Consider the following 17943-nt stretch of genomic DNA (forward strand, 5'->3'; position numbering starts at 1 on the left):
AGAATGGGAGAAAATATTTGCAAATCATGTATCTAGTAAGGGTCTAGTATCTAAAATATGTAAGGAACTGTTACAACTCAACAATAAAAAGACAACCCAATTGAAAACTGGGCAAAAGCTTGAATAGACATTTCTCCAAAGAAGCTACGCAAATGGCCAATAAACACATGAGAAGATGCTCAAATCATAACTCGTGAGGGAAATGAAAAATCAAAACCACAATGAAAGACCACTTCACTTCCAGCAGGATGGCTAGAATCAATAAGACAGATAATAACAAGTGTTGACAAAGATGTAGAGAGACTGGAACCCTCATACACTGCTGGTGAGAAGGTAAAATGGCGCAGCTGCTTTGGAAATCAGTTTGGCAGTTCCTCAAAAGGCTAAACATAGAATTACCATATGACCCAGCAATTCAACTCTTAGGAAAATACCCAAAAGAAAACACACATACATACGTACAAAAACTTGTTCAAAAATGTTGTTAGAAATATTATTCATAACAGGCAAAAGTGGAAACAACCCAAATGTCCATCAACTGATGGATAAACAAAATGTGGTAATCATACGACAGAATATTATTCAGCCATACAAAGGAATGAAGTGCTGATTCATACTACAACATGGATGAACCCGCGAAACATTATGCTTAGTGAAAGAAGCCAGTCACAAAGGGCCATATATTATAAGATTTTATTTCTATGGGCAAATCCATAGAGACAGAGGATAGTGGTTGCTGGGGGCTGGGAAGAGGGCTGAATTGGGAGTGACTGGTAATGGGTACCAGTCACTCTTTTTGGAGGGATGAAAATGCTTTGGAAATACAGATAATGATGATAGTTGCACCTACCTGAGAATATACTAAAAACCACTGAATTATATACTTTAAAAGGGTGAGTTTTATGGTGTGTGAATTATGTCTAAAAAAAAATTTAAACACAATGAGAACACACCTATCAGAATGGATAAAATAAAAAATAGTGATAATAGCAAACAGCAATGATGCAAAAAACTGGATCACTCATACATTGTTGGTGGGAATGTAAATGATTCAGCCACTTTGGAAAACAGTTTGCAAGTTTCCTTTAAAATGACAAATGGACTCATCAGATGACCCAGCATATGACACTCTTGGCCATTTACTGTAGAGAAATGAAAACTTTTTTTTTTAAGTGGCATACCCAACCTTTTTTTTTTTTTTTTTAATTTATTTATTTATTTATTTTTGGCTGCACTGGGTCTTCGTTGCTGCCCACGGGCTTTCTCTAGTTGAGGCAAGCAGGGGTTACTCTTCCTTGCGGTGCTTGGGCTTCTCATTGCAGTGGCTTCTTTTGTTGCAGAGCACGGGCTCTAGGCGCGTGGGCTTCAGTAGTTGTGGCATGCGGGCTCAGCAGTTGTGACTCGCAGGCTCTAGAGCACAAGCTCAGTAGTTGTGGGGCATGGGCCTAGTTGCTCCGCGGCATGTGGGATCTTCCTGGACGAGGGCTCGAACCCGTGTCCCCTGCATTGGCAGGCGGATTCTTAACCACTGTGTCACCAGGGAAGTCACCTTTTTTTTTTTTTTATATTTATTTTTGGCTGCACTGAGTCTTCGCTGCTGCGCACGGGCTTTCTCTAGTTGTGGCAAGCAGGGTCTACTCTTTGTTGTGGTGCGCGGGCTTTTCACTGCGGTGGCTTCTCTTGCTGTGGAGCACGGGATCTAGGCACGCAGGCTTCAGTAGTTGTGGCACATGGGCTTAGTTGCTCTGCGGCATGTGGTATCTTCCCGGACCAGGGCTCGAACCCGTGCCCCCTGCACTGGCAGGCGGATTCTTAACCACTGTGCCACCAGGGAAGTCCGAGAAATGACAACCTCTGTCCACTCAAAAACCTATGCATGAATGTTCAGAGCAGGTTTTTTCATTATAGCTGATAACTCAAAACCAACCAATGTCCTTCAGTGAGTGAATAGTTATCCAAATGATGGTCCACCATACCATGGAGTATTACTCAGCAATAAAAAGAAAAACAACTTGGATGAACCTCAGGGAAGTTATGCTGAGAGAAAGAAGATAATCTCAGAAAGTTCCTTAAACTGTATGGTTCTACTGATATAACACTTGAAATAACAAAATTCTGGAGATAGAGAACAGATGAGTGGCCGCCAGGGTTTGGGAATGGACAATAGAGAAGTTGTAGCCATAAGGAGTACCACGAGGGAGCCCGAGGTGATGGGACGGTTCTGTATCTTGACTGTGTTGATAGCAACAGGAAGCTACACACACACAAAGAAGTGCATTATGTATAACTGGTAGCATGCGACTAAGCTCTGTGCATTTTACCAATGTCATTACCCGGTTTTGCTATTGCACTAGTTATACAACATGTTCAATTGGGAAGAATGGGTGAGGGGTACCAAAGACTTCTCTCCATTTCTTTGCAACAGCCAGTGAATCTATATTTATTCCAAAATAAGAAGTCTGTGGGGTTTTTTAAAGTAACTACATGGGGTATTAGTCAATGCTTAAAAGTAATGACTGTGTTTCAATAAAGCTCAGAATTGAAGGCAGGAGTCAAGAAGAAATGACAGGCTGCACAGTACAGCCACAAACCATCACCTCTACAACATGTCAGAGGAATCCTCCTTCTAGGGTGAACTGCATATACCTGATAACAAGTCAAGAACTTCCGGTGTAGACCCGCTAACTTGTGTGTCTTCACCTGTCCTCTAATCCCCCGCATGCAGCTCTGCTATCCTAACCTACCCTCATCCTCCTCTCTGGGCTTCCATTCATGCTCTTCCCTGTCTGACTTCATCTTCTCTCCACTTATCCAAATCCTTCCCACTGGGTCATAAGGCCCTGCAGCAGTATCCATCTTTCCACGTGGGTTAATTGTATCTCTCTAACTAGATGCTTGAGTTCAGACACCAGGTCATCTTCCTCTACCACATCCTCCTTAATACACCATACAATGCTGAGAATGTAGGGAGTATCAAAAATCTCTGTTGATGGAATAAAGGCCTGCCTGCCTCAAGATCTTTTATTCTCACTCTTGCGAGCTAGGTGATGGAGAATGGGTACACACAGGGGCATGAAAGCCAAGACAGCGTTTCACACGTAATCGCAACTGTGTACTTTTAAAATCATCATCTCAGTTGCTTTTTATTACAGGGCTATGAATGATGCATAGCAGGTATAATCTGATCCATTTTACGGATAAGGAAACTTAGTTCAGAGTGGCTAAGTGATATACAAAATCACAATTGGTTCTGAGTCAGGGTTAGAAACCAAGACTCATCCTAAAACCTTACCGAGATGTAAATTGCCACTTTAAACTTTGTTTTTAAAAGAGCACGGGGCTTCCCTGGTGGCGCAGTGGTTGAGAATCTGCCTGCTAATGCAGGGGACACGGGTTCGAGCCCTGGTCTGGGAGGATCCCACATGCCGCGGAGCGGCTGGGCCCGTGAGCCACAACTACTGAGCCTGCGCGTCTGGAGCCTGTGCTCCGCAACAAGAGAGGCCGCGATAGTGAGAGGCCCGCGCACCGCGATGAAGAGTGGCCCCCGCTTGCCACAACTAGAGAAAGCCCTCGCACAGAAACGAAGACCCAACACAGCCAAAAATAAATAAATTAATTTAAAAAAAAAAAAAAAGAGCAAATTATTGCTCTCTTCCCTTTTGCGGCCATCGCTGAAGCACCAGTGGCCAAAATGAAGTGCAATCCCTTTGTGACTTCTGACCCAAGCGAGAACCGGAAAAGGCATTTCCATACGCCTTCCCACATTCGCAAGAAGATTATGTCTTCCCCTGTTTCTAAAGAGCTGAGACAGAAGTACAATGTCCGATCCATGCCCATCCGGATGGACGATGAAGTTCAGGTTGGACAAGGGCACTACAGAGGGCAGCAAATTGGCAAAGTAGTCCAGGTTTACAGGAAGAAATCTGTCATCTACGTTAACGAGTGCAGCGGGAGAAGGCTAATGGCACAACTGTCCATGTGGACATTCACTCCAGCAAGGTGGTTATCACCAGACTAAACCTGGACAAAGACCGCAAAAAGATCCTCGAACGTAAAGCCAAATCTCACCAAGTAGGAAAGGAAAAGGGCAAATATAAGGAAGAAACAATTGAGAAGATGCAGGAATAAAGTAATCTTGAATACAACTTTCATTAAAAACTGTTAAAAATGAAAAAAGGGGCAAATTATTAGTAACTTAAGATGCAAATATTCCCAAAATGAAGTGTAACTTTTGCAACCCAAAATATGGTACTTGGCCAACACCTTGGGGTGGCTGAGGCCCTATATGAAGAGGAAAAAGGAAAAGCCTTAAAAAGTGGGGATAGAAGAGCAGACTGTGATCAGGGAACAATTGGAGGAACAGAGGAGAAGGCCCACTTCCAAACATATCCTGAATCCAGCCATTCCTCTCCAGCACCACTGCTGTCCCCTAGACCCTGCCTCCATCACTCAGAGCACATCACTCCACTTAACAGCTCCCCGAAGCATAAAGATCTAAACTTCTTGACCTTGCTTAGAAAGCTCTAAATGGTCCGGCTCCTGCTCACCTCTCTAAACTCATCTCATTCCATTCGTCCCCACCAACAATGCTCCCTTCACACCTTTCCATCCCTCAAGCATGCCTAGCAGGGTCTGTCTTGCACAGCGGCACTGGCTGCTTCTTCTGTCTGGAATGCTTTGCCACCTGACCTTTGTACAGCTTGCCCTGTCATTCAGACTTCAGTGTAGGTGTCACCCCCTCAGCCTAAAGTAGTTACTAATTCCTCTTTGTCATTTACCACCCTCTTTTAATTCTTTGCCAAACATCATTAACTGACATGTTTCTTATTGACTGATGTATTGATTGATGCATTGATTATCTCTCCCTCATCCCACTACAGTGTAAGCTCTAGGAGGGCAGGGAACTCTTTTCTTTTTTTTTCTTTTGTATTCCCAGTGCCTGACATATAGCAGGTACTCAATAAATATGTGTACGGTGAAGGTCTGAATAAATGAATGAATGAAAAAGACCACCACCCTACCTCCTTCAGAGTTCTGGTTCTATCTGGCCAATGAATGACCTATTAACGGCAATCTAAAAGTTACTAACATTCAACTAGAGGATAAGTAAATAGCATGACCCTTGATATCACAAAAAGTACTTTGAAAACAGTAAACCGCTGACCCTTGAACAACACGGGGGTTAATCCACGTATAACATATTTGGCCCTCTGCATCCTCAGACTCAACCAACCATGGACCGTGTAGTACTGTATTTACTACTGAAGAATATCTGCATATAAACGGACCCGTGCAGTTCAAACCTGTGTCGTTCAAGGGTCAACTGTATTACAGATCATCTTACAAGGTCCAGATCAAGCCCCCTCTCTTCTCCGAAATCTTCCTGGGGTACTCAAGGCCCCATTGATCCCCCCTTTCTCTGACTTCCTAAATCTTTTACTGCCTACACCACTCATGTGATACTTTACAACCCCCTTCTGTATTTTGGTACCCATGCCTACCATGTGAGGGAACCATGCTAGGTCCTGGGAATACAACAACCAGTAAAAAGGAGTTTATATCCCGGTTGGGGGACATGAATAGTAAACCAGTATTTTCATAAACCACTGTATTTGTGATAAGTGTCACACACACACAAAAAAGTGTGCACTAACAGCATAATCAAAGGACAAAACCAGACCAGCTGCATAAAGGAAGGATAGCAAGTAGGAAGTGGGTCAGGGAAGTAACAGTCTATGAGAAGAAAATCTCTCAGCTTTGGGAGGCAGGAGACCAGGGAGCAGGCAGGATGGAGAACATAAATAGCATGAACTTGAAGTTGGGAGACCCTGATCTCACTTCCGGCTCCTTCACTGTCCACCCACATTCCTCAGTTTGTCTGAGTTTCAATTGACTCAACTGTGATAAGAACAGAATCATGTTCAGTGTTTACAGAACTCTCAGAGAAATAAAATATAACCCCTTCATTTTCCAGAGATGAAATTATTTAATTTCAATGAACAAGATACCTACTGAGCATATATTAATTACGTGTTAAGCATAAAGATCCATCAAAGTAAATGGATTTGCCCAAGATTAACATTAGTTAGTGGGCACAGACCATTTTAGAATCCACATCTGCTGAATCCCAGGCCCTGAATTCTTCTCATAGGTATCCATCACCCTCCACAATCTGGTCTATGCAACTCCCACTACTCTCACTGCTAGAAGCCCATTCCAAGCTGAAATGCTGAAACCATTCCAAGCTCCATGTTGACTCCAGGCCTTCTGAAATTCTGGGCCCCTTTGTGAGGTCACATATCCCCCTTTCCCAGCTCAGAATGTGAAATGTCCCCCATCCACACTCAGCTCAGGTAACACCTCCTAGTTTGCCATTCAGCTAGCCGGTCTAGAGCAGTAGTTCTCCAAGTCTGCAGATTCCTGGGGGATCCAGAGATCCTTTCAGGGGAGCCCATGAGATCAAAACTATTCTCAGAACAATACTAAGATGTCTTGTTCACTGTGCTGACATTTGCACTGTTGGTGCAAAAGCAAAGGTGAGTAAAACTGCCGGCACCTAGTGCAAATCAAGGCAGCAGACCAAATGACACTAATAGGCATTATATTTTTCAGTGCCTTGTGTGGGCAGAAAAGAAAAAGGCAGTTTAAGAATGTCCTTGATGATGGGACTTCCCTGGAGGTCCAGTGGTTAAGACTTCACCTTTCAATGCAGGGGAAGATTTGATCCCTGGTTGCAGAGCCAAGATCCCACATGCCTCAGGGCCAAAAAACCAAAACATAAAACAGAAGCAATATTGTAACAAATTCAATAAAGACTTTAAAAATGGTCCACATCAGAAAATCTTAAAAAAAAAAAAAAAAAAAGAACGTCCTTGATGAAGCAGTAAAAACCATTAATTAAATCCTGACCCTTGAGTACACACATGTTTTTAATATTCTGAAGAAATCAGAAGTACACAAAGCACTTCTGCTGCTTATCAAAGTACAGTGGTTGTCTCAAGGAAAAGCACTTGGGCGATTGAGTTCGGAGTTGAACTAGTGGCTTTCTTTGTGAAAGACTATGTTTACTTGAAAGGATGAATGACAGACAAACTATAATTTTGAGTATTTGATAGACATTTTCTTGAAAATGAATAAAGTAAGCCTCTCACTTCAAGGAAAACTAGCAGTATTTGTTGCCACTGATAAAATTTGAGCTTTCAAGCAAAAATTAGAATTTCAGAAAATTTGCCACTGCATGCTTGACATTTTTCCATTGCTTCAAGACTTTCCTGATGAGATCAATGGTGATACTGATGAAAGGGTTTTTTAATATTGTATAATTAAAAGTCTCAATGTTTTCAACATCTGTATAACTCTGAACGAGTATTTTTCACATGGTCAATTCATCATGTTACAAAAATCATGCATGGACTAAAAAAATCCATTCAAAGTGCAAGAAAGACTATTGGATTTTCATGTAGGAATACAAAAAGTTCATTGATAAGGTTTCTGATTCTGCACTGTAACTAACTTTTAAGAAACTATCACTTTTTGAGTTTTGATGAGGTATCAAAGAAGACTAAATACAGAAAAAGTACTTAACTTACACTTAACAAGTCACAAATACTTGTTAAACTGACGTTATACTCCTCCATCCCTAAGGAATATCTTTGTTCTTGAACAAATAATGTGGTAAACTAGACTGCCTAAGCAAAGTTCCAGGGACATTTTAAATCAAATACTTCTAGGGATTTATGGAAGATATGGATGAACTGAATTATGATTTTCTTGACCCATTTGGGCTCGGATTTCACTTTAAAAACTACAGATCCTCTTTCCCATTCCTATTTGCTTTGGATCATCAAGAAATAAATACTGTTCTTTCCCTCCCTGCAGTATGTCCTATGCAAGATTGACCAGATGTTCTTGATGGGCCCAGTCAAATAGGAACATCAACTTCCAGTGGCAGTCAAGATGAAGGAAACTGAATGTAGCCTATGATTCCTACTGATGTTAAAATCTCTGCACATAATACAAAAAGCAACTACCTGAAGACTGAAAACTAAACAAATAGAGGCTATGGGACCTGAATCAAAGGGGGCAGAATCATTGAACTATGCAGCAAAAACTCTAGAAGAAATCTCCTATTTCTATCTAGAAGATCAAGTAAAGGAGCCCCAGTGTACTACACAGTAAGGGGGAAGTCCCTGGTTTTCTTCTCTTTTTCTTTTCTTTGCTCACCCAGCCTTGCACTACAGCCAACCCCAGTCTCAGATCTGCATTGCCACGGTGGCACAAGAAAAATAGACACCCTAAATAGTCCTATCTATTAAAGAAATTGAATGAGTAGTTTAAAACCTTCCAACAAAAGAAGACTCCAGGCACAGATTATTTACTGATAAACTTTACGAAACTGTTATGGACTGAATTGTGTCCCTCCAAAATTCATATGTTGAAGCCCTAACCCCAGTACCTCAGAATATGACTGTATTTGGAGATAGGGCGTTTAAAGCAGTCATTAAGTTAAAATGAGCCTGTTAGGGTGGGCCCTAATCCAACCTGACTGGTGTCCTTATAAGAAGGGGAGATTAGGACAAATGGAGAGCCACTAAGGATGTTCACACACAGAGCGGGGACCCTGTGAATAGGCAGCAAGAGGGAGGCCATGTGCAAGCCACAGACACCTCAGAGGACCCCAACCCTGCCAGCACACTGATCTTGGAATGCTGGCCTCCAGAACTGAGAGAGAATAAATTTCTGTTGTTTAAGCCACCCATTATGTGGTATATTGTTTTCCACAGAAGGCTAATATACAAATATTTAACAGAAAAAAATACCAATTCTACACAATCTCATCCAAAAAACAGAAGAGGAAAGAATTCCCAACTCATTTTGTGAGAATAATATTATCCTGATGCCCCCTTTTATATTATAAGAAAACTACAGGCCAATAGTCCACATGAACATACATGTAAAAAATCCTCAACAAAATATTAGCAGATTAAATCCATCAATATATAAAAAATGGGATTTATTCTGAGAATATAAGGGTGGTTCAAAAGTTAAAGACAAAGAGAGTTTTGAAACCAGCAAGAGAAAAGCAACTAGTTACATAGAAGGGAACCCCATACCCACTGCAATAAGACTATCAGAGGATTTTTCATCATAAGTCTTGCCAGGCAAAAGGAGTGGAATTATATATCTATTTAAAATATTGAAAGAAAAAGAATTGCCAACCAAGAACACTATTCTTGCAAAATTGTCCTTCAAAAACAAAGGGGAAAAAAAGGGGGGGGGGGGGAACAAACAGAATGTAATTGATATAGCCACTGTGGAGAACAGTATGGAGGTTCCCTAAAAAACTAAAAAAAGAACTACCATATGACCCAGCAATCCCACTACTGGGCATATATCCTGAGAAAACCGTAATTCAAAAGGACACATGTACCCCTATGTTCATTGCAACACTATTTACAATAGCCAGGACATAGAAACAACCTAAATGTCCAACGACAGATGAATGGATAAAGAAGATGTGGTACATATATACAATGGAATATTACTCAGCCATAAAAAGGAATGAAATTGGGTCATTTGTAGAGATGTGGATGGACTCAGAGACTGTCATACAGAGTGAAGTAAGCCAGAAAGAGAAAAACAAATATCGTATATTAACACATATATGTGGAATCTAGAAAAGTGGTAGAGATGAACCTATTTGTAGGGCAAGAACAGAAACACAGACGTACAGAACGGACATGTGGACACAGTGGGAGAAGGGGAGGGTGGGACAAATTGAGAGATTAGGATTGACATATATATACTACCATGCATAAAACAGATAGCTAGTGGGAACAAGCTACAAAGCACAGGAGGCTCAGCTCGGCACCCTGTGACAAGCTAACTGGGTGGGATGGGGGGGTGGGAGGGAGGTCCAAGAGGGAGGGGATATAGGTATACTTATAGCTGATTCACTTCCTTGTACAGCAGAAACTAAAACAACATTGTAAAGCAATTATACTCCAATAAAAAAAACAAAAAACAAAGGAGAGATAAAGACTTCCTCAGACAAAGGCTAAGAAACTTTACCACCTGCTTTATAAGACATGCTAAAGGTAGTTCAAGTTGAAATGAAAGACACTAATTAGAAATATGAGAACGTAAGAAAGTGTGAAACTAGTTGATAAAGGTAAATATAGAGACAAAAACAATATTATATTACTATATACTATAAAAGACAAAAGTATTAGAAACAACTAAAACTAAACGTTAACAAATATATAAAGGTAAAGTAAACAGTGACATCAAGAATATATAATGTGGTGGGGAGGAGAGGGAAAAGACAAGATCTCTTGTATGCAAGTGAAGTAAAGTAGATGTCAGCTTAAAACAGAATGTTATAACTATACGATATATGATATATTATTTAAGCCCTTAGTAACCACAAAGAAAATATGTATAGAAGTTATACAAAAGAACAAAGAAAGACATTTCCACTAAGATTAGGAACAAGACAAGGTTGCCCACTGTCACCACTATTATTCAACATAGTTTTGGAAGTTTTAGCCACAGCAATCAGAGAAGAAAAAGAAATAAAAGGACTCCAAATCAGAAAAGAAGAAGTAAAACTGTCACTGTTTGCAGATGACATGATACTATACATAGAGAATCCTAAAGATGCTACCAGAAAACTACTAAAGCTAATCAATGAATCTGGTAAAGTAGCAGGATACAAAATTAATGCACAGAAATCCCTTCCATTCCTATACACTAATGATGAAAAATCTGAAAGAGAAATTAAGGAAAGACTCCCATTTACCACTGCAACAAAAGGAATAAAATACCTAGGAATAAACCTACCTAAGGAGACAAAAGACTTGTATGCAGAAAACTATAAGACACTGATGAGAGAAATTAAAGATGATACAAACAGATGGAGAGATATACCATGTTCTTGGATTGGAAGAATCAACATTGTGAAAATGACTATACTACCCAAAGCAATCTACAGATTCAGTGCAATCTCTATCAAACTACCACTGGCATTTTTCACAGAACTAGAACAAAAAGACTGCACAATTTGTATGGAAACACAAAAGACCCCGAATAGCCAAAGCAATCTTGAGAAAGAAAAACAGACCTGGAGGAATCAGGCTACCTGACTTCAGACTATACTACAAAGCTACAGTAATCAAGACAGTATGGTACTGGCACAAAAACAGAAATATAGATCAATGGTACAGGATAGAAAGCCCAGAGATAAACCCACACACATATGGTCACCTTATCTTTGATAAAGTAGGCAAGAATATACAATGGAGAAAAGACAGCCTCTTCAATAAGTGGTGCTGGGAAAACTGGACAGCTACATGTAAAAGAATTAAATTAGAACACTCCCTAACACCATACACAAAAATAAACTCAAAATGGATTAAAGACCTGAATGTAAGGCCAGACACTCTAAAACTCTTAGAGGAAAACGTAGGCAGAACACTCTATGACATAAATCACAGCAAGATCCTTTTTGACTCACCTCTTAGAGAAATGGAAATAAAAAGAAAAATAAACAAATGGGACCTAATGAGACTTAAAAGCTTTTGCACAGCAAAGGAAACCATAAAAAAGACAACCCTCAGAATGGGAGAAAATATTTGCAAACGAAGCAACGGACAAAGGATTACTCTCCAAAATATACAAGCAGCTCATGCAGCTCAATATCAAAAAAACAAACAACCCAATCCAAATATGGGCAGAAGACCTAAACAGGCATTTCTCCAAAGAAGATATACAGATTGCCAACAAACACATGAAAGAATGCTCAACATCACTAATCATTAGAGAAATGCAAATCAAAACTACAATGAGGTATCACCTCACACTGGTCAGAATGGCCATCATCAAAAAATCTACAAACAATAAATGCTGGAGAGAGTGTGGAGAAAAGGGAACCTTCTTGCACTGCTGGTGGGAATGTAGATTGATACAGCCACTATGGAGAACAGTATGGAGGTTCCTCAAAAAACTAAAAATAGAACTACCATACAACCCGGCAATCCCACTACTGGGCATATACGCTGAGAAAACCATAATTCAAAAAGAGTCATGTACTACAATGTTCACTGCAGCTCTATTTACAGTACCCAAGACATGGAAGCAACTTAAGTGTCCATCGACAGATGAATGGATAAAGAAGATGTGGCACATATATACAATGGAATATTACTCAGCCATAAAAAGAAATGAAATTGAGTTATTTGTAGTGAGGTGGATGGACCTAGAGACCGTCATACACAGTGAAGCAAGTCAGAAAAAGAAAAACAAATACCATATGCTAACACATATATATGGAATCTAAAAAAAAAAAAAAAGGTTCTGAACAGCCTAGGGGCAGGACAGGAATAAAGACACAGACATAGAGAATGGACTTGAGGATACAGGGAGGGGGAAGGGTAAGTTGGGATGAAGTGAGAGAGTGGCATGGACATATATACACTACCAAACGTAAAATAGATAGCTAGTGGGAAGCAGCCACATAGCACAGGGAGATCAGCTCGGTGGTTTGTGACCACCTAGAGGGGTGGGATAGGGAGGGTGGGAGGGAGGGAGATGCAAGAGGGAAGAGATATGGGAACATATGTATATGTATAACTGATTCACTTTGTTATAAAGCAGAAACTAACACACCATTGTAAAGCAATTATACTCCAATAAAGATGTTAAAAAAAAACAAAAACAGATAGCTAGTGGGAAGCAGCCGCATAGCACAGGGAGATCAGCTCCGTGCTTTGTGTCCATCTAGAGGGGTGGGATAGGGAGGGTAGGAGGGAGACACAAGAGGGAGGAGATATGGGGATGTATGTATATGTATAGCTGATTCAGTTTGTTATACAGCAGAAACTAACACACCATTGTAAAGCAATTATACTCCAATAAAGATGTTTAAAAAAAGACAAAGGAATCAAAACCTATCCATACAAAATAAAACATAGCACAAAATATTGAAGATAGCAAGAGAGGAAAACATGGGAAAAGGAACTATAAGACAAACAAAAAACAGTTAACAAAATGCCAATAGTAAATCCTTATCAATAATCACTTTAAATGTAAATGGACTAAACTCCCCAATAAGAAGATATGGGATAGCCGGATACATACAAAAATTAAGATACAATTGTATTGGGACTTCCCTGGTGGCGCAGTTGTTGAGAATCCGCCTGCCAACGCAGGGGACACGGGTTCAAGCCCTGTTCCAGGAAGATCCCACATGCTGCAGAGAACTAAGCCCGTGTGCCACAACTACTGAGCCTGTGCTCTAGCGCCCGCAAACCACAACTACAGAGCCCTTACACCACAACTACTGAAGCCAATGCGCCTAGATCCCATGCTCTGCAACAAGAGAAGCCACCGCAATAAGAAGCCCGCGCACCTCAACGAAGAAGCTCCCGCTCGCCGCAACTAGAGAAAGCCCGCGTGCAGCAACAAAGACCCAACACAGCCAAAATTAAATAAATTTATTAAAAAAGAGATACAATTGTATTGTATCTAGAAGAAACTCACTTTAGATTCAAAGGCACAGAGACTGAAGGTGAAGGAATGGAAAAGGGTATTCCATGTGAAAGATAATCAAAGGGTATTCCATGTGAAAGATAATCAAAAAAAAGTAGGAGTGAGTATCCTAATATCAGACAAAGTAGGTTTTTTTTTTTTTTTTAAATTTGTCAAGTTGGGAAGTTTATCTTTTTTTTTTTTTTAATTAATTAATTTATTTATTTATGGCTGTGTTGGGTCTTCGTTTCTGTGCGAGGGCTTCCTCTAGTTGTGGCAAGCGGGGGCCACTCTTCATCGCGGTGCGCGGGCCTCTCACTATCGCGGCCTCTCTTGTTGCGGAGCACAGGCTCCAGACGCGCAGGCTCAGTAGTTGTGGCTCACGGGCCTAGTTGCTCCGTGGCATGTGGGATCTTCCCAGACCAGGGCTCGAACCCGTGTGCCCTGCATTGGCAGGCAGATTCTCAACCACTGCGCCACCAGGGAAGCCCGACAAAGTAGGTTTTAAAAACTGTCTCTAGAGATAAAGGTCAGTACATAATCATAAAGTGATCAGTTCAATAGGAAGATATAATAATTGTAAATATATATGCACTTAATGTGGAACACCTAAGTATACAAAATATTGACAAATCCAAAGGAGAAAGTGATAGAATACGATAATAGTAGGAGACTTCAGTATCCCACTTTCATAATGGAGGTAACACTTAGATGCAGAATCAATTAAGAGTGGACTTGAACAACAGTATAGACCAAATGGACCTAACAGACATATAGAAAACTTTTCACCCAACAGCAGGAGAGTACACATTCTTTTCAAGCGCACACAGATATTCTCCAGTATATATCACGTTATACCACATGTTAAGTAACAAACAAGACTTAACAAATTTAAAAAGATTAAAAGTATACCAAGAATCTTTTCTGAACACAATGGAATAATCAATAATAGAAGCAAAAGAGGGAAATTCACAAATACACCGAAATTAAACAACACACACTTGAATAACCAATGGATCAAAAGGGAATTTTTTAAAATCTTGAAACAAATGAAAATGAAAACACAACATACCAAAACTTATGGGATGCAGTAAAAGCAGTACTAAGAGAAAAGTTTATAGTGATAAATGCCTATATTATAAAAGAAGATCTCTAATAAAGAACCTAACTTTACACCTCAAGGAACTACAGAAGAACTAAACCCAAAGTTATCAGAGGAAGGAAATAATAAAGATCAGAGAAGAAATAAATCAAATAGAGACTAGAAAATAACAGAAAAGAACTAAAAGTTGATTTTCTGAAAGAAATAAACAAAATCAATAAACCCTTACCTAAACTAAGAAGGAAAGAGAGGAGACCGAAATAAATACAGAAATGAAAGCAACATTACAATAGATACCTCAGAAGTAAGAATGATCATTAGGGACTATTTATGAAAAATTATGTGAACAAATTGGAAAAGCTAGAAGAAATAGATAAATTCTGAGAAACATACAACCTGTCAATACTGAAACAAGAAGAAACAGAAAAACTAAACACACCAGTAACAAATAAGGAGATTCAAATAGTAATCAAAAGACTCCCCAAAGCAAAGTCTAGGACCAAATGGATTCAAAGCTGAATTCTACCAACATTCAAAGAAGAATTAACACAAATCCTTCTTAAACTCGTCCAAAAAATAGGAGAGGGAATACTTCCAAACTCATTTTTTGACAGCAGCCTCACCTGATATGACACTGCAAGAATAGAAAACTACTGACCAATATCTCTGATGCACGTAGATGCAAAAATCTTCAATAAAATACTAGCACACTGAATTCAACAATGTATCAAAAAGATTATACACCACGACCAAATGATATTTATCCCTGGGATGGAAGGTTGGTTTAACATATGCAAATCAAGGTAATACAGCACATTAACAAAATGAATGATTTGAAACACATGATCATCTCAGTATGCAGAAAAAGCACTTGACAAAGTTCAACACCCATTCATGACAAAAACTCTCAATAAAATAAGTATAAAAGAAATTTCCTCAACGCAATAAAGGCCGTTTATGAAAAGTCCATGGCTAACATCATAATCAATGGGGAAAACGGAAAGCTTTTCCTACTCTTGCCAATTCTATTAAACATAATGCTGGAAGTACTAGCAAGAAAAAAGACATAAAAGGCATCTAAATTGGAACAAAGGAAGTAAAATTATCTGTTTGCAGATGTCATGATTCTACATGTAGAAAACCCTGAAGACTCCACACACACAAAAATTAGAATATATGAATCCAGTAAAGTTGCAGGATACAAAATCAACATATGCCCAAAAAAAAGCAGTTGTATTTCTTTACACCAACAACAATCTATCTGAAAAGGAAATGAGGAAAACAATCCTATGTATGATAGCACCAAAAAGAACAAAATACCTAGGAATAAATTTAACCAAGGAAGTGAAAGATCTATGCACTGAAAACTTTATAAGATTGCTGAGAGAAAGACAAAAAATCAATAGAGAGATATCCCATATTCATAGATTGGAAGAATTAATATTGCTAAAATGCCCATATTACCCAAAGTGATGTAGAGATTCAAAGCCAACATTATCAAAATTTCAATGGTATTTTTCACAGAAATGGAAAAAACAATTCTAAACTTTGTGTAGAACTACAAAAGATCTTGAACAGCTAAAGCCATATTGAAAAAAGAACAAAGCTGGAGGCATCACGGTTGCTGATTTCAAATCATATTACAAAGCTATAGTAATTAAAACAGTATGATACAGGTATGAAAACAGAGCAGTGGAATAGAATTGAGAGCCCAGAAATAAATCCACACATGTACAGTCAACTAGTCCTCAGTAAAGATGCCAAGGACACACAAGGGGGAAGAATAGTTTCTTTAATACATTGTGGGGGTTCCCTGGTGGCGCAGTGGTTAAGAATCTGCCTGTCAATGCAGGAGACATGGGTTCAAGCCCTGGTTCAGGAAGATCCCATGTGCTGCGGAGCAACTAAGCCCGTGCACCGTAACTACTGAGCCTGCGCTCTAGAGCCTGTGAGCCACAACTACTGAAGCCCACGTGCCTAGAGCCTGTGCTCTGCAACAAGAATAATGAAAAGCCCGCACACCACAACAAAGAGTAGCCCCCGCTCGCCTCAACTAGAGAGGGCCCACGTGCCACAACGAAGACCCAGTGTAGCCCTAAATAAATAAATAAGTTTATTAAAAAATGTGTTGGGAAAACTGGATTCACATGCAGATGAATGAAATTGGACCCTTATCTCACACCATATACAAAAATTAACTCAAAATAAAGACTTAAAGGTAAGACCTAAGACTAGAAAAAAAATACTTCTTGACGCTGGTGTGGGCCATAATTTTCTAGATAGGACCCCAAAAGCACAGGCAACAAAAGCAAAAATTGATAAATTGGATTGCATCAAAATAAAAAGCTTCTGTACAACAAAGGAATCAATAAAATGAAAGGGCAACCTATGGATTGGGAGAAAATAATTTGCAAACCATCTATCTGGTCCAAAATATACAAGGAACTCAAACAAGTAAATAGCAAAACAAACAACCTGATTTAAAAATGGATGAAGGAATTGAACAGACATACATATGGCCAGCTAATCATCAGGGAAACGCAAACCAAAGCCATAATGGGGTATCACCTCATGCCTGTCACGACGGCTAGTATCCAAAAAACGAAAGATAACACGTGTGAGCAAGGATATGGAGCAAAGGGAACACCTGTACACTGTTGGTGGGAATGTAAATTGATACAGTCATTATGGGCAACAGTCCAAATGGAGGGTCCTCAAAAAATGAAAAATAGAACTACCATCCAGCAAACTCTCTTCTGAGTATATACACAAAGAAAATGAAATCAGTACCTTTCAGAAATCAGTACCATGTTCATTGAATCATTAATCACAATAGCCAAGACATGGAAACAACCTGTGTCCACCAACAAGTGCATGAAGATAAATGTGGTATATACACATACAATGGAATATTATTCAACCATGAGAAAGAAGGAAATCCTGCCATTTGTGACAATACAGATGGACCTTGAGAGCATCACGTTTAGTGAGATAAGTCAGAAAAAGGCAAATACTGTTTGGTCTCACTTATATGTAGAATTTTTTTTTAAACCCAAAATGAGATAGCACCACACACCTATTAGAATATCCTTTTTTTTTAAACTGACAATACCTAGTACTGATGAGAATGCAGAACAACTGGAAATCTCAAACAGGGCTAATGCAAATGCAAAATGGTACACTCACCCTGGAAAACAGTTTCACATTTTCTGATAAATTTAAACATACACTTACCTTATGATCCAGCAAACCCATCCAAGGTATTTACCCAAGAGAAAAGAAAATTTATTTTCACACAAAAACCATACATCTCT

The 17943-nt window shown here is 39.5% G+C and overlaps 1 protein-coding gene and 1 pseudogene across 3 annotated transcripts in view; one reads left to right on the forward strand and one right to left on the reverse strand.

Annotated features, from left to right (window-relative positions):
* LOC309625663 (coiled-coil domain-containing protein 3) overlaps positions 1 to 17943 on the reverse strand; it is a 109884-nt gene that overhangs the window by 80541 nt on the left and 11400 nt on the right. The window lies entirely within an intron of this gene.
* On the forward strand, positions 3333 to 7808 carry LOC309625682 (large ribosomal subunit protein uL24 pseudogene; annotated as a pseudogene). The gene has a single exon. The product of its transcript is annotated as a large ribosomal subunit protein uL24 pseudogene (transcript).

Source organism: Balaenoptera borealis (assembly GCF_965194805.1).
Source record: "Balaenoptera borealis genome assembly, chromosome: 3".
In the NCBI taxonomy this organism is placed as follows: Eukaryota; Metazoa; Chordata; class Mammalia; order Artiodactyla; family Balaenopteridae; genus Balaenoptera; species Balaenoptera borealis.